The sequence below is a fragment of the Panthera uncia genome, chromosome A2 (assembly GCF_023721935.1).
Source record: "Panthera uncia isolate 11264 chromosome A2, Puncia_PCG_1.0, whole genome shotgun sequence".
Lineage (NCBI taxonomy): Eukaryota > Metazoa > Chordata > Mammalia > Carnivora > Felidae > Panthera > Panthera uncia.
The window spans coordinates 104,518,286-104,542,024 of NC_064816.1; the positions used below are offsets into that span (position 1 = coordinate 104,518,286).

Consider the following 23,739-nt stretch of genomic DNA (forward strand, 5'->3'; position numbering starts at 1 on the left):
AGTAAAGTAGACTGTCCTCCATAATGTGGGTGGGCCTCATCCAGTAGGTTGAAGGTATGAATTAAACAAAAGGCTGACCTCCCTCAGCAAGAGGGAATTCTGCAACGACTGCCTTTGAACTTCATCTGCAACAATTCTTCTTTCATGTGTCTTCAACCTTGACAGCCTTTGCACTTAAACTGTAAAACTGGCTAAGTCCTGGGTGTCCAGTCTGCCAGCCTACTTGGCAGATATTGAATCTGTCAAACTCTACAATTACATGAGCCACTTTCCTAAAATAAGTTTGTTTCTAGATATACACACCTATTAGTTCAGTTTCTCTGGAGAACCTTAATAGAGGGATGGCATAAAGGTAACAGAGGCAATTTGCAGTAAGAAGCCATTCACAATTTTTTAGTAGAAGAAAGACAAGATAGAACTGTGTTTTAAGAGAATGAATCATGTGATGAATTGTAAATTGCATTGAGGGCAAAACACACGGTACAGAAAGGAGAGAATGTAATAGAGGTTAATACGGGTTCAAGAACGGAAGTGACATTGTGATTCGGAGGGATGGAATAGATAGAAGATCATGTAAGCTTTGGGGTCATACTGATCTGGATTTGAAACCCCAACTCTTTTCTTTCTTACTTGTTTGAGCTTAAGTAAGTTCCAGAAACTCTTTCCTTATCTGAAAAATGGAACTAATCATATCAACTTCATGACTAGAAGAGTAGAATAAATGAAACATTACTTCTGTAATGTAAGGTTCTCTGTATCTCATATAGTAACAACAAAATACTTGCTCTTTACATATACAGGTATATATGTGTGTATATATATATATATATATATATATATATATAGTTAGGTATATATGTACATACATATAAATGATAGGACACAGAGAGCTAGTGTGTGTGTATATACACATATACGCAAGCTCTAACATATAGACACATATATGTGCTATTATATATATGTACATATATATAATATATATAAATTACATGGCAAAATGATTTCAAGTTAATATTTTAATAATTTAGCAGTTTGGATAAGAAGTTAAAAGAAAGGGAGGAAATTTCAAGTTTAGGTGACATGGACAAAAGGCACCATTAACAGCAATAGCAAAAGGAATGGCTGTTTGGGGGTAGAAGTTGAAAAAGGATAATAAACTTGAGGTTCATTTTGGAACATTTTAGATTTGATGCTAAAGGAGAGCCAAGGAAGAAAATGTTTAGGTGGTCAGAAGTGCTGTGTGCCTGGGCACTCAGTCAAGTTAAGCCTCTGACTCTTGATTTCATCTCAGGTCATGATCTCATGTTTCGTGGGATTGAGCCCTTTGTCAGGCTCTGCACTGACAGTGTGGCGCCTGCTTGGGATTCTCTGTCTCCCTCTCTCTCTGCCCCTTCCCCCCAAATGGACACTCTTTCTCTCTCTCTCTCTCTCTCAAAAATAAATAAACATTCAAAAAACAAGCTGTGAAAGATTAATAATACATCATAAAGTAATTGGGGTAAAGTAATGAAAAACCGCATCTTAATTCCAAACAAGTGAAATAAAGCTATTCAGATTTTAATATATGAATATGTACATTTTATTAACATGAGGTAAAGACAAAAATTTTAATAAAATGGGAAAATACTGTATTTATAGTCATTTCTTCCAGTGCTTACACGAGTTAAAATACATTTATATGGCATTAAATTTGTACTGCATTTATTATGTTTCATCTCTGCAAAGCTTCAGATGAACTGTTGCTTTTTTGAAGTGGGTACATGTGTCAGATGTCAAGTACTATTAACTGGAATAGTGTGAGAAGTCATGGCCAGACATACGTTCATATTAGTGCTGATCACCTATTATATGTGGATTTCGTGACTCGTTTACTTTACTTCTTCCTCAGAATATCCTTATTGGGTCAGTAATTATTCCCTAATTCATAGACGGTGTTCTAATTCCTTTGAGAATACATAGTTAGTAAGAATATAGTTTGATCTGAACCCAAATTTTATGTGGTTTTGACAGCACTTAGATGTGTGGACTACTTACCAGAAATAGTTTTTTTTTTTACCCAGTGATTATACAAATTAAATATATTTCTCAGAAATGCCTCAAGAGCATTCTGTGGCTAAAGACTGTCTATTCTTTCTGGGTTCTGCTCAGTCACAGAGGAAGTTGTAATAAAAGTTCTCCCATGGTAAGAAACTTAATTTTATTTCAGCTACTGTCTCCTCCCACTGTCTAAAAAGTTTATGTACCACAGACCATAAAAAACACAACCGAAGACAGAGACTCACAGGACAGGGCTGAAGTAATCTGTGTTCTGCAAACACTCTTCCTATACACCATTTGTACAAAAGCACAATAAGACTTTTTAAACATCTGTTTTTGAGGTTACTAAAACTAAAAACATCTACAGACTTCAAACAGCTTTGAAAACTCTAACACAATCTGCCATATTAGAAGCTAACACCAGTCAAAATACATTATCTTAAAGGAACCTATTCTTCTGTATTTTATTTGCAGAATTATTCTATTATCCATCAGTCTAGCACCAACTGTATTTACTATATCTGGGGACACTTTTTAGAATTAAAATAACATTATAAATTAAAGTAGATTGCATATTTATTGCCCCTTCACATTTTCAAGCTTTGACAAAAACCAGGCAAAGGCCTTTGAAGATGGTCCAGAATCCTGCAACAGAGCGGAATGCGTCAGGAAATCAGCTTCGTGAGGTAGCAAAGTTCCTGAATGCTCTGCACTGGGCCACAAATTGGCTAATGGGCAGTGCAGGCAAGTGACCACTTACAAAAAGCACTCTGACAGGTGACTCTCAAAAGTGACTAGAAGGTGACCCCAGCAAGAATGTAATTTGTTCCTACTCGATCATCGTTCATAGGATTGACCTATAGGTGAAATCTGACCAATTTCCCTGTAAATGAAATATTCCAAATCCCACACAAATTCTTGAAAACTCCATTTCAACCCATAAAAATATCAAAAGAAATTATAAAAATAAAACACAAATATATGCCTTTAACATACTCATTAAGGTCCTCGGCAATAAGAGCACAAGGAGTATCTGTTGTTCTCTTGAGGTGACCCCGCGTGGGCTTCTGGATGCCTCCTGGATGGGAGCCGGTCACCAGAAAGACAAGCCATAATTTGAAGCTTGGAATTCTCAGCCCTCCACCTTCCATTCTCCAGAGAGGAGAGGGGAGTTGAAAACAGAGTTAAAACTTGATCATTCCTACCTGAGAAGGCCTCTGTAAAAATCCCAGTAGTATGGGATTTGGGAGTTTCCAGGTTGGCGAACCAGAACGCTGCCATGTGCCACTGGGCAGGCCCCAAACTCCGTGTGGACAGAAGCTCCTTTGTTGGGGACCTGGCCCTGTACAATTCTTCACTGGGTTTTTGTGTTTTATCCTTTTTTAATAACCCAGTAATCTAGTGAGTAAAATTAAATAATTAATTAATTAAATACTTTTTAAGTAAAACCAAATAGAATATAAGTCAATTTGTAAGTATTCCTCATGGTGGATTATCCTATGTGATTCTTTTTTCTTTTCTTTTCTTTTCTTTTCTTTTCTTTTCTTTTCTTCTTTCTTTCTTTCTTTCTTTCTTGAGAGAGAGAGAGAGAGAGAGAGAGAGAGAGGGAGAATCTTAAGCAGACTTTATGCCCAGTGTGGAGCCTGATGCATGGCTCAATCTCATGACCTGAGCTGAAACCAAGAGTCAGACACTTAACTGAATGAGCCATCCAGGTGCTCCTATCCTATATGACTGTTAATGGCAAACCTACTTAATTAAAAGGCAAATCCAGTGAAATTGAAAGTATGTTTCTTCAGTAATAGTAAACCATCTTTTGGGAAAGAGACATTTCTCTTTGCACCATGATCGAAATTAGATTTAAGTATGTGTTGCTTACACTATAAAAGGATTTGAATTGCTAGTGCTAGAGACACGTTTGCCCCTAAAATTTGCAGGGTCCAAGGCCCACATCCTACAGGTCTGAATATTTTAAAATTGTCCTTCAGGCTATAGTCATGGCCATGCACTATAGTGTTTGAAGCCTAGTCCTGCACTCACGCTGCAGCTGAGATTCAAGGGGTATTGCTCTCCCCAGGCTGCAAAGCTCCCTGTGAACCCAAGCAGCCACCTGGATCTGCTGGCACAGAGCAAGGCAGAGGATGGTCTGGCGCCCAGGATGCCAGGGCAGTCACTGGATCTGCCCAAGCCCAGAATGGGACTGACTGAGTCAAGCTCCCCATTCTGCTTACCTTTCCAACTCAGGGTTTCCAGGCAGTTCTAATCACTTCCAAAAGCTACACAGCCCCAGCAGGGGGAGGGATGGAATTCAGTTATTTGGAGAATCCAATCTGACTAAACACCTTTTGGGGTGATTGGAGGCAGCTGCCTTAAACAAAAGCAGCTCCTTTCCCAGGCTTCCACTTCCAGGCCAGGAACTGTGATCTTCTTCTCTCCTGTGTCCACCCCCACTCCCCCAAACACTTACACTGGTTTCTCTCAGCCTTGCATCGTGTGTGTGTGTGTGTGTGTGTGTGTGTGTGTGTGTGGTGACAGAGGGAGGGGGTTTTAGTGGGTGTGGGGTGTGGTTTGGTTCCAAACATTCTTCCCAAGGAATTCTGTTTGTTTGTCCAATTGGTTACCAAACTTTTAAAAACCTTCCTAGGAAGGTCAAAAAGAAACTTAAAAAGTCCTTGAATTTTAGTGTTAGAGATCTGTTTTGGTTCTCCTTATAGTGCGGGCCAAGCTCTGGAGCCTTTGAAGGCAGGGCTAACTCGGAAGAGATTTATCTTGTTCACATCTTTTAAAGTCACCTTCACTGCTTGCTAGAGTCTTGACATTCAACTGCAGGAGAAACGTCTAGTTGTCTCATTGCCATTCCACTAGAGGTGTATTATTTGCCACTCAGATGCACCTCTCTCAATCGCATGCGGTTCTTTGGGGATGGTCAGACAGGGTGCCTTACCTGGAACCTGGCCTCCAGGTTGGGAACGTGACCCTGGCTTGGACAATCCAAGTGTTTCATGCCCTGGGAACAGGATTGGTGCAAGACAAATCAGGCTAATCAGAATCCAGAAATTTGACATAGACAATAGGAAGAGCATGTTCTTTTCCTCAGGAATCGAGAGTGTGTAAGGGTAGAGCTGACTGTATTCATCTTACTGCCTCTTGAAAGGAGCCACTGAAATTGAAGCCAAACAGAAGCAAGGAGAAATAAGAGACAAAGTCCTAAGAATAATGTTTAGATCTCTGAATCCAGCTGTGTCCCCTTGAAAAAGCTAATAAATCCGTTCATTTGGTTTAAACTAGTTAGAGTTGGGCTTGTGTCACTTGCAACAAAAAGTGAACTGAATAATAGAATTTAATTCTAAAAGCAGTAATTCCATCTGATCCCAAGCAAATGCACCCAGATGTGCCACACAGACACGTCATTTTCAAAATGAAACTTGTCTCTTTTGTTCCCTCCTCCATGACACATCTGCTTTTTCTCCTGTATTCCATACTACCAAACAACCCCACTGGCCCTGATGGTCCATTTCTGTTAGTACTGCCACATTTTCTCCTGAATATTCTTGAGTCCACTATCTCAGTTGTTCTACTGCTGCTGCTTATTCCATAATATCCATTATTTTGTTCACTGAACGATTGCAACATTTTCTAACTGATTTCCCCTACCACTAGGTTTGCTCATTCCAAACTATTCATCTTGTTGCCAGAGGTAGATTTCTGGAGTATACACTGAAACATGTGATCCCTGACCCCGTCCCCATCATCCCATTAGTAGTATTAATCACTCATCATGGCCTACAAGATAAAGCTAAAATTCCATAACATGGGTTAGCTTGTTCCTTTAGAATCTGGCCTTAGCCTGAACATTTCTAACCATGCCTTTTGCCACTCCCTGCCAATAATCTGTGGTCTATCCATAATAAATCACTCTAGTTCCTTAGGTACACTAGTTTGTTTACACATGGTGTTTCTTCTTCACCTAGGATGGCCTTTCCAACATTTGTTCTCAGCAGAAAACTGCTATGTACTTTCCTAGACTGAACTAAGCTCCCTTCTACTAGGTATGGTATTTGAATGTTCTTTATAACCTGAAAACTCCGTCACTTCAGAAGCTCAGCATTTTATTTGTATCCGTTAATCTCAAATTCACTTACAGAGTCTGTGAGGTGTGATCACAGAGGAACAGGAGGAGTAGCAATGTGTCCTGGAACTTTGCTGTAAAAAGGCAATTGTTATTATCTACCATTCCAGAAACCAAGACAAATGCAAACATTTAGATCTCATGATCCCATTCTATCTGGCTGGCTCTATATATTCATGGATCAGGCACTTGTAGTCCCATTAAAATAAACCCTAAATGCTCACTGATTTGTGCTGAAATCAGAGGGGCCACTCCATGTTGTTTATGGTCTGTCTACTTCAGTGTGGCTTCTTTCCCAGGGCCCCACTTGTAGCTCTGTCTCTGCATCTCTAAATTAGGGACTTTCCTATGTTTTCATCAGCTTTCTACTTTGGACATTTCCTCAAGGTCTTTGGCTTGGATTCCCACTGTACACTTTCTCCACTTCAGGTCACCCTGCACAGCATATCTACCGTAGCCAGCGCATTGGGACCCATGGGTACATACACATACTCCCCACTCTTGGGCATATGGACACTTCTTAATACTGACCAGAGCCTCCTTTTAAGTCTGGTTTGCAGGAAATATGAATGTTTGGTTTAGAGGTACAGTTTAAAGACCCAACAGTAATCATGAAATCCAACTAGAATTTTTTGCCATTACTTAGCACACTTTGCTTCGCCTGGCTTTTTTAGTCTCCATGTGGAAGGAAACAAAAGTTCCTGTTTATTTCTCGAAAGTGCCTGTCTGCAACACTGTTCATTTTGAACCAGAGAAGACTGACTCATTCATTTCAAATAATGATTTCAGTTCTTCTCAGCAGCCTGGCTCCTTGAGGCTTTCCAAGACAACAGTGCCTGGGTAAAGGTAGTTTATCACTAACTCCCGGATCACACGATGCCAAATGCTGGAGTTTTAGAGTCATAGGTGTTCTGCGAAACCCTCAATGCCCAAGCGAGACATGCTGAATACATTCTGTGCATTCTGGTAAATACATCAAGGTAATAATTACTTCCACATTTCCCCTTTTAAATACACATTTTTACTCAGGGCCACAGTTTGCCCTTACATACACCCAATGCATTTCAGATTTCTGTGTAATTTAAAGAAAAAGCATTGCTGAGGTGAGCCAAATTTATATATGAGTTCTTTGTGTAAGTTTTTTCAGAGCTACAAAGGCTGTGTCCCCATGCTTATATACAGTTTGTTTCCTCATAATGGCTTTCTGCCATCAATTGGAATACCTTTCTTACAGTGCCCTAGATCCCAATATGAAAAAAAGTTTACTTTTTTTTTTTTATTATTTTTTTTTAAAGAAAGACTTCTTATGTATGTTTCTAAGACAGGAGGACTGGTTTACATTTTCAAAACCCTCAATCTGGATATAGTAAAAGAGGTGATATGTTGTGGGGGGAATAGTGAATTGGAATGCCAATGGAAAGAATGGGCTTGTTTTCTTGCTTTGGGAGCAAGGGAAAGCATGAGTTTCTACTCTGTGGAAACTGAGGAAAAAAGCATTATAACATGTCTTTCTAAGACATAGCAGGTATAACAAAACATTTCTTTATTTAAAAAGGAACTTTGTAATATTCTTTATGAGTAGAATTAGCTTCTCTTGTACTCATTTTCTTCCTTGTAAAATGCATACATTTAGTTTCATAATACTGTGAAATCTTCCTTATGGTCATCAATTAGATGACTACTTGCACTGTCTGCTAAAATTGATAATGTCATTTCAAGGTGACATTGCTCATCTTCACAGATTTGCATTTCATTAACATTTGAGAATAGTATCAATATTTCTTTGGTCACAGAATTTGCTTTTTTTATTGTTTGTTTGTTTGTTTCAACTCCTCCTTCTAATTATATTTCATTCAAGATTATTTGGGACTTGATTTGGGGGTGGGGTCTCTTTGTGCATTGTTTTTACATTTTCCCAAAATAGCTCACAGTTTATAGATGTATCAGGAAGTCACTAGGTTTTACTATGTTTCTTACTATCATCCATGCTTTCTATTAAAACTTATTTAAAATAGCACAAAATTTTGTCTGTGGTTATGGGAACATTAAACTTAAGTGCATCCTGTGAATCAAATACGTGTCTGTTCAAAGACAATCAAAAAAGAAAAGCAATTGAAAAGTGAAGTGCAATGTTATTTTGTTTTATTGGAATGAGTTTTTCAAAAACCAGATATCGTGGTGCCAGATACGTTGTTTTAATGGTCAACTGCTTGGCATCCTGTCAAAAGGTGGAACTAGTATCTGGAACAGCCTGATGGGATAAAAACGTCATAGCTTTGATTTTACTGCCTCTGACTACAGACAATTGTTCAAGATATACCTGCTTAATCCTGCAAATGGTCAGGCGTTCAGCGCCATCCATGGAGGTTTTATGGAGGAAGTTATCCAGGACCACAGAAAGTATCATTTTTATGGCATTCTTCGACTGTTTGAATAAGCTTCAAATTAATAATGACTTTTGACTACCTTACCATAAATTAAATTCCAAACAAAAACATAACTGGCCTATTCTCCAAAGGAAAATTCTAGAACTCAGAAGAATCTCATGAAACTATTTCTATTATTTTTACTGGAAGTTTTTGAATGAATGAACCAAAAGTTTCAGTAAATAGATTTTTCAGTATATATTTCTTTCATCACTTTCATTCCCGTCTATGGTAATTCATATGTTCATATTTGAATTCTCACTAGGCAGAGGGCATCTGGAAAGGAGGGACAATATCTGTATTTAAGCATCAGAAACAATGCAAGGGGGTAAACCTAAAGAACTCTAATGCCTCATCTGTAAAGTGGGCCAATGCCTGTAGCAGGAGGTACATGTGGTAACAACAGATGCCAGCATTCAATGGATGCCATTTACCTTTCCTTCCCTGAGTAGTGGCCATTTTCCATAAATTACTTAAACTTACACCTTCTTTTATAATTTCCCTGTGTTGGTCTTCCAAATAACAACTTAGGAAAAGTCCAGACCTAGAGAATGAGGAGGAAAAGAAGAGGGGCTACCAAATGTTGAGTGTGAGTATGTGCTACTTGTCTCTGAGACAGGCCATGTTGCCTCATTTGGGTCGGTGTTCCCAACTGTCTCTAATCCCATAGCTCTTCCTTGGAAGAAAGAATAGTCAAGTGGCAAAAGCTATGGCTCCAGAATCATACTCGAGGTGTTCAAATACCCAGGTTTGACACTTGATGGTCACATGCATTTGGGGGAATTATTTGTCTCTGAGCCTAGAAAACTTGAATGAACTTCACCCTACATCATGGGATAATTGGGAGGACCAGTGAGGTGGATGCAAATAAACTATTCATCTCTGACCTTTATACATGGTAAGATTTGTTCAATCATTTTCCAGGAGATGAGTATGAAAGGAGGGAGCGGGGACAAATGCACTGATTAATGCCATAAATAATGCCATTTGCTAACTTTATGACACCAGGAAGAGTTTGATGAAATTTAATATGCATTCATCCTGATCTCCCCATCTCTCTTAGCAAGTCAGTTGCCTCAGTTGGCAACTCTAACGAACTCAGAAGTGAAGAGGCAATGTGAGCTGACCAAAGACCGTGGCAAGCTAGGGAATGGTGACAAGTGCTAGCCTAGTGTCTTCCTTCACTCTTAATACTAAGAAGTTTAATGAATGGGCAGATGAACATGTGGCTTAGAGTGCCCCGAGCGAAATCCTGTCAAGCCATTCACTCTTGGTCACAATTAACGACTGAAAAAAATTGGAATGTGGAGAATGTAGTAGTTTATGGGAAGTCACAAAATTTCTAAGAAGGCGCAAGCCTTGCCTATGTTTTCTATAAAAATAAAACACAGTATCTATAATCTTTTGCTCATGATTGTAGAGGAACTGCAAAAGAAGGATAATTAACTACATTTATATTTACTGAATTGTTTTCTTCAGGAAATAATATATAGAATTCAGATGGGTGAGCCCAGTGTAAAGGAAGTGACTGTCAATGTCAAAAAATTATCCCAATACTTTCTCAAACAATTGACATAATACCTTATTATATATGTATGTGGAACAAAGAGTGAGAGGAAATATCGCGTTATGTCCTTGGTTTGAAATGACAGGTCTACACTCACAACCTGACCTGTAATCTCTTGTTTCTGTGCCAATCTTTGTTTTTCCACCCACATTGTAAGTTCATTAGGTACAGGAGCCATGTCTCATCCTTCTGCCAAAAAAAGTTAATGACAAATGACACACAGTTACTGCTGAGGCATTGTCATCAACACATACCCTCAGAGTTATATCCCTCCAGCATGGGTAGCAGTCACAAGTCACCCACACTCCATCATCTGATCCCTTTTTTGACCAGCAGGGAATGCTTGCAAGACAACTGAATGGAATCACAGTGAGATGCTGGATGGGCAGAATATCACTGTTTTTATTTTATATATGATACTAAAGGGATAAATATCACAACTCCAGCCTCATTAACACTGTATTCTATACAACCATTAAGCTGCATGCTGACACATGTATTTGACCTGGGACCAAATTCACTGTGGCATACTAGAATCATTTTCAACTCATTTATCTTGAAAAACCCAAGTCAGAATTTCTATGTGTATCGTGCACCTTAGAGGTTGGTGGGCCAGCACAATGGTTTAGGAAAAAGAGACATGGTCTAAACGGGTTAATAATTTTCCCTGGTCTCAATCTTCTGAAAATCTGAAAAACAAAGGATTGGACTAGTTGTTGTTTCTTCAACTTACTGAATCTTAATGAGCTCACAATGAGCTAGCTAAAATCACAGTTCTTCTTTCATGAACACTGCTATTCAGCAGGGATAGAGCCTGTGAATCCATGATTTTATCAAACTCTCCAAACAACATAGGACAAGAAGAACTGGAGAAACACCCGACGAGGTGCTGACCTCCCCACCGCTAACCTCAAAAAGTCAGTGGTAGAGGAGATGGTAGTCATCACGTTGTTATTAACAAGCTCAGGTGTGAATGGCTAAAATGAATTTACCTATTATAATAACAGAAAAATCTAAGAGATCAATTCCTTTAGGACACATTATTTTGCTTTTACCATGTAACTGAATGGCACAAGATACAGGTATTAGTACATACTAGTCCGTGGATCCCAACAGAAAGAACACAGGAGTCCTTAAAAGAAAGGCTTATCACATCAAGCTGCAGGACCTCTCTTAACCAGAGGGAAAGAAGTTTTGCTCTTCTACTTTCCTGTCTTATCTATAGTTACGGAATCCCTTTGTGACATACTATTGTAAGATCTAGAGCATGATGAAGTGTTAGAGAAACCCGAGAAATTTAGGTCCAATACAATCACAGCTGTGAAGATGAGCACAGGCCCTATTTATAAAAAAAAAACGAATGATATAAAAGAGCATAAGATGTTATAACACACATGCATGCACACACACACCTTTGCTCATGCTCCAACATCCACACATGCAAACACGCTCATGGCCCCACAAATATGAACACGTGCCCACCCTCTTCTGCACACATGCTGTGTCACGCTCTCAACTCTGGATTGAGTTTTTAGTTGATTAAACACATGAAACTGAAACTATCCAAATAAACTCTTTTGGCAGTTATTGAAAGTCTTTTGAAGTAAGCCAGAATGCCTCTACAGTCAATGTTTCCATACTGAATCAGTCCCTGTCATAGTGATATTATGTTTATTTTTTATGTTGGAACAGAGATTTCTTCTTTCATTGCACCAGCTCTGAAAAGATAAAAAATAAAAGGTAATAAAGCAGCATTCATCAAAGTTTAAGATCTCCTCCCTGGCGAGAGCTTATGCTCTAATTCTTTTTACCATCTCTTTATAATAATACTGGGCTGCTATTTGTCGTGGTCATTTCAGACCTCTTTTAGCCTCTCAAAAAGGGAAAACATTCTCTTACCTTCATGAACTAGTAAAGCCTCTCAATATTTGGTGATTCATTCTTTTTGTTTTCAGGGCCATGTGGTCTGTTTGAGCTTGTCATGTGTGACAGAAACTGACTGGAAGGGCCCATGTGGGCAATTCTAAAGATAATTTTGAAGATTTCCCCAAAAGCTTAAGCTTCTTTTTTCAGAGCCCTTTACTGCTCCAAAACAAAACATTTCAATACACCAATTTTAGAACTTGGGTACAAGATAAAAGAAAATTAAATATATCCAAAAGTTAGCTCATAACTTTCTACACCCCACATAAAACCACTCCCTTCCTCCAAAGTCCTTACTTTGGAAAATGGCATCAAACAGAGTCTTGAAGCCATAAACTGAGGATTCATCCTCACATCCTTCCCTGCTCATCAAATCCAGTTATTCACCACATGCTGTCTAATCTACCTCCAAAATATCTATTTCTCATCTCTTGGCTCTCTCCCCACTGCGAGACCTCAGAGTAGTATCTCATTTGAGCATAGCCTCTTAGTCTCCCTGCCACTAACCTCTGCTTCCTAAAGTTCTCACTGTTCCAAGCAGTGACTTATTTCTAAAGTACAAATCTGATCTTTAGAAATTTTGTGAATAGGAAGTAGAATAAGTACTTTTCTCTTAGGATTGTCAGTTCCTTTATAACCTGGCACAGTCTGACATCTCAGACTTATATGCTATTGTTTCCTTTAGCCCTCATCCACCCTCCTCTCTAGAGACACAGACCTTATTACCACTCTCTAAATATGTCTTGTGTCCTGCCATATGTCCCTGGGGACAGCAGTCTCCTACCTCTCATATCACTATACCACTGCCCTGATGTGCCAATCCAGTTCGACCTTCAATATCCATCTCAGGTCTCATTTCCTATGATGCTCTCAGACCTCCCTCTCAGAGCACTGTATTTGTACTATATTCTATATTCGATAGTGCAAATCATGTTATGGGTAGTGCAATGAGTTGCATGGTGGCCTCCCGAAAGGTACATCCACACGCTAAGACCCTAAACCATTGACTATGCCTTTGTTTGGAAAAAGGCTCATTGCAGATATAAATTAAATTAAGGTTCTGGAAATGAGATCATCCTGGATTATATGGGTGGGCTTTAAATCCAATGTAAGTGTCCTCTTAAGACTCAGAGGAAAGACACACAGGGAAAAAAAGGAGACTATGTGAAGATGGGGAGATTGGATTGACCACAAGCCAAAGAATTTGTGGAGCCACCAGAGGCTGGAAGACTTTCCCCTAGAGCCTTTGGAGGGAGCATGACACCATCCACACCTTAATTTTGAACTTCTGGCCTTCACAACTGTGAGAGAATAAATTTTTGTTGTTGATAGCCACTAAGCGTGTGGTAATTTGTTAATGTAAACCTAAGAAACTAAGAAGGATAGTTATTTATACATCTGCCACAAACTAGATCTTGAAATCTAACAGGAAAAAGATCACAAATTTGATTTTAATGAATAGACTTTATATTTTGAGGAGTTTTAGGTTTACAGAGAAGTTGAGCAGCAAGGACAGAGTGTTCTCACATACCCCTCTCCTCTAGTTACGCCTATTAGGTATTAAGGTGATGCATCAGTGACACGTTTGTTACAATGAATGAGCCAGCAATGACATGTACTTGTTGACTAAAGTTCAGAGTTTACCTGAGGGTTGGCTCTTTGTAACTTACGATCTATAAGTTTTGATAAATGTATAATAACCTGTGTCTGCCATTACCGTGTCATGCAGAATGGTTTCACTGCTCCAAAAGGCTCTGATGCTCCACCTACCCATCCTTCACTCCTCCCAAATTCTGGTAACCACTAATGTTTTTTGCTGCCTCCATCTGCCTTTTCCCAATTGTCATATACTTGGAATCATACAGTGTCTAGCCTTGTCAGATTGGCTCCTGTCACTCAGCAGTACGTCTTCATGTCCTTATGTGGCGTGACAGATCATTTCTTCTTATTGCTAATACTTCATTGTCTGGAGGTAAGAGATCATAGAATTTTACTTGACCTTTGTAGCCTTAGTGCCTAGTCCAGTGTATGACACACAACATATGTTCATTGAATGAGTAGCTACAATGAGTAGGTACATAATAGATGGAACTGTTGAATGAATACTAATTGAGTTTTGATGATTTACCGATTTTATAAAATGAAAGCTTTAAACTCTATACAATGACCGAAGTGGTTGTGTTTTCTTGACGCCAGTGAAAGCACCCAACGGCTGTTATTCATGGGTTCTGGGTTCTGGGTTTTGCCTTGCACTGAAGTAATTTGTGTTATATCCCAAACCAAAGGACTAAACACAAATTGATGATGATAGGACACCTAAACAGCTCCTTGTTACAGGAGAAAAATTAGCCCGCAGGCACCTGGGTGGCTCAGTCAGGTTGGGCTCATGTCACGATTTCACAGTTCATGAGTTTGAGCCCTGCTTCAGGTTTCACGCTGACAGAGCAGAACCTGCTTGGCATTTTCTCTCTGCTCCTCCCCCGCTCACATGTGTGTTCTCTCTCTCAAAATAAATAAATAAACGTTTTTCAAAAAGCAGCCTAAACCACCAAAAGGCATATGATTTATATGCATAGGTGGAATACACTTTGACTTTCATTACTGGTAACTTTGGTCACTGATTTTAAAAATGGTTAACAGGTAACTAAGTAACATTTAAGAATCTCTGCCAGGGCCAGATTTCAGGTTGAATATTGCCCTTGCTGAGCCCCACAGCTGAATGGCTGGGATCAGAGATATTTGAAACAATTATCCTTTAGTTTGCAGCTCTTTTATTTTAATTTTTTTTAATGTTTTATTTATTTTTAAGAGAGAGAGAGAGAGAGAGAGAGAGAGAGAGAAAGAGCTGGGCAGGGGCAGAGAGAAAGGGAGAAAGGATCCACAAAGCAGACTCCAGGCTCTGAGCTGTCACGCAGGGCTCGAACCCATGAACCACGAGATCATGACCTGAGCTGAAGTCAGACACCCAACAGACTGAGCCACCCAGGTGCCCCATCCTTTTTTATTTAGAAAAGAGTACCTTTCAGTAGCTTTGAGAAGTCTTGTGAGGAGAGGCACATGTGAAGGAAGATTGGTCCTGAGATAATAGTTACTAAAATTTAATGAAGATATGGGGCTTTGTTTTATTGTTGTCTCAAAATCTGTAAGCATTTAGATTTTCCTATAGTTAAAATAGTTAATGATGAAAAGAATTTCAACATATTTTAAGATAACTATATTAGAAATGTGAATTAAAGGTACTTTCTTATTCATTTCAAAGAAGAATTTTTATGTGCCTAAAAATTTTAAGAGACTTATAATTTTTTATTATTTAAACAACTAAAGGATCTGAATCCAGATATATATGGGGGGAGTGTGTGCTGAATCATCTATAATTGAATGTATTTTTAGAGAATCATATATTCCAAAATTCTGACTCTTTTCCAAATAAATGTTTAAATTATATTTATTAAAATGCTAGAAAATAATGCTAGAAGAAATATTTTCCACAAAATGAATTACTTATGTATTAGCAACAGATAGTACATAGTCAAATAAAAGTATTTTGGATGCCATTTAAGGTCTAAAAAGCCAAATATAAAAAATTCCTTTATTATTAAAAAAAAAAGTTTCAAGGAAATATATTTGAATAGCCTCACAAAATTGTCAGCACGTGATTTTGGGTGCAGTTTATTTGTGGTGTCTTCAAGGAAGAAAAAGGAAATTAATCTAACATGCAACTTCATAGTACATAACTCATATTCAATCAAATTATTGATACATCACAAATAAGAAGGATTCAATCAAATTATAGATACATTCCAAATACAAAGGCCCACATTTAAGCCTATTCTTAAATAAACTACAAATTTATATTACCATCTGGCAATAAACAGAAGCAGAATAATCATTTCCTTTTTGAATAACGAAAAAGTCCACTTCAAAATGCCCCAAAAATATTGGACAGGAAAATACCCTACTATTTTGTTTATAATTTCAGATGGTAGTATATGAAATCTTACAACATAAGCTAGCTGTGATCAAGCTAATATTACTTAAATTCATTTATTAATAAATCCATTTTTGTTACATAAGAAAACTTAATTAGGGAAAATGCAAAAGGAAAAATCCTAGCCTTTGCTTTTCAGAAAACACAGACTGCTGAAACATAGACTCTTTGCTGCTCATTCAGTGCCAGCCAGCCCCCTCCTGATACCCTCTAACAGTGGTCCTCTGTCTTTCCATTCTTTTCCTCCACCAGCGCTTATGATAAAAATTTCTAGCAACTTTATCTTCTGTGGTTAAGTAAATTGTTGAAATCTGAGTTGCCACCAGCTTGCTGGTAAACATAGAAAAAAGCTGAAGTCTGTGTTTAGGAATGGCTTTTTATCATTTGGTTAATATTTCTTTTCTGCCTGCAGCGATGTTGTTTTGGATTTGCTTGTTTTTAAGCTTCTTTGATTTTTGCTACATATTTTGACATTTGACTAATAGACAAATTTTTGCTTCTTTTCTTAGTCATATTATGTCAAGTGATTCATTTCTTCTCTGCCCCCCCCTTTTTTTTGTAACCTCAGGCATTCTTCATGGTGCCTCTAAATATATCACGCAGCTGTTAAGAAAAAAAAAAAATCCCCACCAGAAACTTAGCATGTGCACTTTTTACAGTGTGATGAAACATGTCTATTTAAAAACATTTAATTAATACTTTAAGGTATGTAGAATACATAAAAACATCTCTGAATCTATTGCCTGTCCCAGGAATTAGACCAGGCTACATGAAAGATGTGTCTTGCTACAATGATTTTCTAATGACTTGGATTGTAAGTAGTCACTGTTTCCCCCACTTCTTTTTCTTTCTTTTTTCTTTTCTTTCCTTTCCTTTCCTTTCCTTTCCTTTCCTTTCCTTTCCTTTCCTTTCCTTTCCTTTCCGCTCTAATAATTTTCTCCCTCTCCCTTAGTACCTTCCTAGTCATTTATTCAGGTTTCTTTCATTTATTTGTTCAATCAGCATTTGTTGATCACTGCTTATTTGTCATATTCTAGGGAAAACATCGGAACCATAATATGAATAAGACATAGTCACCACATTCAAGTAGCTCACATATATCCTGAGGCACATCCTTGTTCAAAAAGAAGACAGTGATGTTAAAGACCAGAAAAATGGTAGTAATGACATCTTTCTCTGACATAAACATGACTGAAAAAATAAAACTGTAATATATACAACTTTGGAAAGAAAAGGAACCTTCTGAAATACTTCAGATTGAGAGCAAATATTTGGATTTAAGCACAGGGCCTTCTAGAATCCACTCAAGTTGAATGACAAGGGTTTCCGGTGAAATCCTTGCAATAGTCTGCAGCCACATTCTGTATACTGATACTGTCTGGAGCTCACCAAGTAGAGGTGCAGGGAGTTGGGGTGGAAAGAGAATGAGGGAAATTAAAAAACAGAAAGGGAGTGAACCTTTGAATATCTAAAAACTGGGATCTCTATCCAACTTGACAATATTTTTCATGTCTTAGCTTTTATGTTCCCAGTTTACACCGCATTCGTATTTAAGCTCATTCTTTTCCTTGGGTTTAAGTATAGTCTATAGCTCCTAAATTTATTTTCCTGGCCTAGTATTCTCACTGGTGTTTCATACATATATCCAACTGCCTTGATGTCCCCATCAACCATCTTATAAGTGCTGACTCAACTGAGGTCCATTCAGATTTGCAGTTTCAACCTCCAGTGTCTCTAGATCACAATGCTATTTACCTATACATCTGGTGTTCAAGGCAGAATGCCGTTTTTGTTTCTGTTTCTCGACACTTTGCTGTCCTTCAATATTGACATCGAATCCACTGGATTAGTCCTATGGATATTGATTCTCTTGAAATTTTTGTATATTTTCCCATTGTTCTTCAGTCCACAATCACTATGTGGGTTTTCTGGTTGGATTCTGATGACTTTCCAAACAACTCTCCATACTGCCATCCAAAGAGATCTTTTTTCCAGTCAGAGCTGATAATGTTCCTTCGACTTCTTAAACTTTCTGACTTTTGATTCTTCAGTGGCTCCCATCATATTAAAATTCAAAATCTTTAACATGCTCTAAAGGATCCTACATGATCTAACTGTTGTTTATCTCTCTATACATGTCTTGAGCCAATCTCTCTTGCTTACTCCTCTTCACAATTGATGTCTTCAAGACCTTTGGAAGGACAGCTTCTTTCTTAACTCTGGAATTTTCACACATGGTCTTCCTTTTGTCTGCAATGCTCTTCTCCCACCATTTGCCTTTACAATGCCTGTTAATGATCTTAATCTATATATTTCTTCACAAAGCACAAAGCCTACCTTGAATCCTCCCGTAATAAATACTGCATGCTTTATCCAGATCTGTTTTTCAGCAGTGAGATAAACTGCTATTGACTATCAATTGATATCAGCTATCAACTGCTCACCATTGCAGATTACACTGGAAATGACCATCCAATGAAGGCTATACCATGTCTAAATGTCTGTCCCTTTGCTTCAACTGAATTACAAATGTTCACCAGTTATTGATTTCAGCCTGTTTCATGATGGATGAACATCTCTTTCTTTCCATTACTGTCTTCCCTACTTATTTACAGGAATATCTCCTTAAAATCTTTCCAATGAACTTTTAGAATACATTTTTTTCTCAGAGTCTATTTCCAGGGAATCCAGCCTATGATAGTATCAAGGATGGTACTAGGAAGCAAGTGTAAAGTGAAACATTAGAGCTGGATTTCCCAGTGTCTGAGTGACAATAAAGACACCATCACTGAGGTTAGGAGGGGTGTGGAGAGCCTCTGGCATGCTCTAATTTAAACATTCACTGTTGATGCACTAAGATGGGATACCAGTGGGAGGGAACAATATTGGCAACAATATTTCCAGCACATGGGCAGAATGAGCAAATTGGTAGCTATAATGCCTATGGAAATAGGTGGCCCTTGATTAGTTCCATTGATTCACTGAAGAAAGACAATGTCAGGCTCAGTCACTGATTCCCAATTTAATGCAAAACACAAAACTACAGGTCTTCATTGGCTGCATTTAAAGAAACCCTAATCTCATGCAGTAGGGGGAAGTCAGAACAGAGGATCAGATACATGACTTTATCTTAAGAATAACAGAGCTTCTGACAAGGCTGCATTGGTAGTCGAGGTCTTCTGTGCCAAGGTCACAGCCCAAAGTGGAAAAGAGAAAGACCCTAAGATATGGAACAAGGATTTCTAGGTTGAGAACTTTGAATTCTCAAACTCCCTGAACCTGTTGGGCCTGTAAAATTGACCCTATACCCTCTTTATTAGAACTTAATAGCTCTCCTTGCAAGAAGTTTATGCAGAGGCCTCAGGTAAGGCAGGTGCCTTACAAGACAATGCTTACCTCTTCAACGATCTATTCCCTTCTACCATCCTGGCAACCATTTTAAAACCCTACCACTAAAAACCTGTCAAATCCTATCATAGCCTGAAGAGGAATGAGAGTAGTCTGCCAAGGAAAGAGAGGGACTCTTGACTGAGGAAGTTCCTGCTGGCTGATATATACCAGCAGGAGCAAGGAAAAAATGCATGGAACTGTATTCTCAGATGCACTGAGGGAAGCAGACATAAATCTGATAAGGAAAAGTTTACTGATATGGAATACTTATCTGTACTATATTTCAAATTCTGGCAAGGACCCCAGGAGGCATTACTAATACATGGCTAAGATGACTCTTGGAAACTTACGAAAATTGATAGTCTGCCTTAATGAAGTACAAATGCCAGAACTGCTGCAACAGGTAAGGGAGGAACGGTTCCAAAGACTCAGAGATATAAACATTCTAGAATGCATGTACTAGCTAAGGCTGGAAAACCTACCAGTTTAATATGTTCCATGGGATGGCCTGGGGAAATTTTCATTTACTAAATGAATAAGGAATGCCTAGTGGGAGGAGCACCGTCATCATTAAGTTCAGTACAACATGTCCCCTGTAGACGGTGGCTGATGGGGGTTGGGGGGAAAGCTAGGACTCATGAAAGTGATGGGGATGATGGGATGATAGAATAGGAATCCAGGTAGCAGCTCTTAACTGTTAGAAACAAAACAGGTGCAGTTTTCACAATGAGCAACACAATTACGTTGTAGAAGAGGACAACTCCACCAACGAAGTTGTGGAGAGGATTAATAAAACATATTATTATTGTAGATAAAAGAGATAGGCAGTCAAGAGGTATATTTCTTAATAATACAATGAAAACTGAGGGAAGAAACATGTGGATGGACTTCTGGGAGAGGGCATAGAGTGTGAAGATTTTGTATTGCATGCTAATGCCACTAGTGAGCATAAACCCCAGAGAGAAACTTAAGTAACAAAGTAGAGAGAATTACTAAGATATAAAGTCAGTCAGTCACTGTCACTGGTCAACCAGTGCTGGGTCAAAGGGATAATAAATGTAGCTTCCATGATGGCAGGGATGGAGGTTATTCATGGGCAATCACTCACCAAGACTGTTCTGGACACTATTCCTGCTGAATGTCTAACTAGCCAACAACAGATACAAATGATGAGCTTCTGATGTGATTTCAGCCTCCTGAAGACCACTCAACCACTTGGTAGAAAGTTGATTATGCATTGGACTCCTCCCACATGGAAAGATCAGCATGTCAGATCCATATACTGATTATAAATGTCTTTCCTACGCTTGGCTTTCCTGTATATCTAAAAACATATAGTAAAATGTATTATCTATTGACACAGAATTCCACATGACTATGACTCAAAAGGACCAACTTGATAGCGACTGAACTGTGGCAATGGGCTCATGACCATAGGACATGTATAAAACCACCCAGAAATTACTTATCTGCTGAATGGCAGAATGGGTCTCTTCTATATATACCTAATTACATTCATCAGTTTGGTTTTCAAAGTTGTTCCGTGTGCCAAAAAAACATCAGGAAAAATAAGTAATCACCATTTCAGCAGGCATCTTTCCAAGAGACCCACCCTGACCTTAAAGCTGCAAAATGAGGATGAATACATTTTGTGCTCAGAAGCTGCAATGGGGTATTCCCTTGCTTCCATAACTGGTTTTTAAAATAATGAACAAGTACAGCAGCCAATGTCTGAGAATAGCATGGTAACCAGGGATCCTCCGGGGATAACAATCTCAGTCACTCCACCAGGAAATCTACCTAGCAAGCAAAACAGTTAAAAATAAGAAAACAAAATCTGGGAGATGTCATGGAGGAGGGTGATGAATATCAGCTACTGCTAAGAGATCACATGCAGCAACAGGGATTACAATTGATCCGATAACCCTTTCCTTAGAAGTTTCCCAGGAAACTAAGTCAACAGGGATCCTGGAGGAGCTGTTCCCAGATACAGAACACTTCCTAGAAGATGCTACTGGATCTGTATCACTTAGCAGTAGACTATAAAGAATTAAATGGTACTTCACTTCAATACCATCTTTAGGGCTAACACAACACCCCCAACTGTTGGAAATATGGGCTGCTAAGAAGCTCTCTGTTATGACCCTCACTATGAATTTCCCTCAGCTGTAGCAGCGAGTGATTTGCTCATGATTACAAACTTTTTCGGTGGGACAACCTTCAGCCAATGAGTGTGTAATGTGAAGATGCAAATCGTTGTCCCCTGGCCTCAATTTGGGACAGATTTGAGTGGCAATGACAGCAGCAAGACTTCCCATAGGATCAGCGAAGACGTCAGGTGCAACCACATGGCGCCCCACCTTCTCAGTATTACTGAGAAGGATCCTCGCTTCCCATGCTATTCTCAGAACCCCGTACTGCTTCCCTAGGTCTCCTCAAATCTCCTGAGAACATTCAGCAGTAAGACTCCTTTGTGATGCTCCCATTCTCAGAATTTGTTTCCAGTATATCTGATCTAAAATATTTGACCATTTGTCCTTTAGCCTCTCACCACATATTTTAATTTTCTTTCAGAGCAATTAATATCACTGGTAATTATACATTTGTATGACTACTAACATGACTGAGAACAGGACCCATAGCTGTTTTGCTGATTGCTTTATCCCTTTACATGTGGCACATAACTCATGCTTATTAAATAGTTCTTGCTTTTTATTGCTACTCAAACCAGATAACAAGATCTGTTTTTTCAACTCCTTTCTTAGTAATACACTCTCCACTCATATGAGTTCTGCACTCACCCATGTAGAAAAACCTCAAGCATGAAGAAATGCAGTTGTTTGCCTTCTTCAGTATGCGAAATTCTTCTGGAGAAAACGGCAGCAACTTGTAGATCCCTGCCACGATCTATAGCCCCAACTTGTTCCTCAACATACCTTACCTTTCACATCACCCTAATCCACTGCTTTCCTTTTTCCCCCAAACAGCTAATTGAGACTTCTCTAAACTCCTTAAGTACCTCCCCCCTCTCTAATTTGCTGTATCATTACAGAGGACTTAAGCTTCTTCGCACTACATGCATTTGCAAAATATATACACCTATGTCTCTTTCTATGCCTTCTCTCTTGGTGCCAAATCAACTATGAGTACGTTTTGTCTAAGTTCATTGGGACTGTTTTTACATGTCTCTTTAGGCCAGCATGTATCCTTGCTCCTGTGCTTCACAGACAACCTTCTTAAAGACTTGTTACATTACTATTTCTACTTCTTCACCTCCCAGTTGTTTCCCCAGTCAAACTCAGCTTGCTTTGTGGAATCCATCATTCTACTGAAGTTACTCATGCCAACACTGCCAACAATCTCATTGGTAATAAAACCAACAGAATCTTTTCAATCATCAGATTACAAAGCATTTTTCAAAAATGTACGACAGTCGTCCTGTCTCCTGAAATGCCTTTCTTGGCTTTCACAACACCTGCTTGTTTTGGTATTCCTCCCATCACTGTTCAAAATGGTTGTCAGGCAACTCTATCAACTCCCTGTCTTCTGGGATGCCTGTGTTGGAATTCTCCTGAGTCCCTGCCTCTCTCATCTCAGTGCTTTATAATGCTCAAAGGAGAACCCCATTCAGTTCTACTCCATCCAGAACTAGCACAAATCTCTATCTGAGGGTCAAACTCTACTCTATCCTCTATTCCCCTCAGTGCCACTCCACGTTTTCAAACCTGAGTACATTATCTTCCTCACTCCTCCTGCACTGTCATATAAATATCCCATTCACTCAAGCAACACAAATCAGAAACTTGGGAATGAGGTTTAACTATTTCTCACCTTTCCTGCCTCCAGTTCACCAATTACCAGATAGAGCTTTCTCAAACTGCAGCCAATTATGTCACCCCTTACTTAACTGCCTTTTCTGATCTACATTACCCTAAGATAAAGTCCCGTTTTATTTGACAGACTCACTAGGCCTTTCATGAGCTAAACTCTATTCTCACCAAAAATATTTATTCTTTTTTTTAAAGATTTTGTTTTTAAGTAATCTTTAAACCCAACATGAGGCTTGAACTTACAACCCCAAGATCAAGAGTCATATGCTGTACCAACTAAGCCAGCCAAGTATCCCAGAAATATTTTATTTTAATCATCTTTCTCTATCTTGTCCAGAAAGTCGGGATAATTTCAAGAAATCAAGCTGCCTAACTTTGAATTTGTTGTGTATTGTCCACATGACATTTATTATTGCCCCGTGTGAAGAGAACAAATTTTCCCACATCTC

At 38.7% G+C, this 23,739-nt stretch overlaps 1 long non-coding RNA gene across 1 annotated transcript in view; it reads right to left on the minus strand.

The window, feature by feature from the left end:
* Nucleotides 1-4,987: 4,987 nt before the first annotated feature.
* LOC125929968 (uncharacterized) overlaps nt 4,988-23,739 on the minus strand; it is a 53,253-nt gene continuing 34,501 nt past the window's right edge. The window contains exons 3-4 of the long non-coding RNA XR_007460020.1: nt 6,180-6,240; nt 4,988-5,197 (exon numbers count right to left, since the gene is read on the minus strand). This is a non-coding gene — a long non-coding RNA (uncharacterized LOC125929968). The remainder of the gene's footprint in view (nt 5,198-6,179; nt 6,241-23,739) is intronic.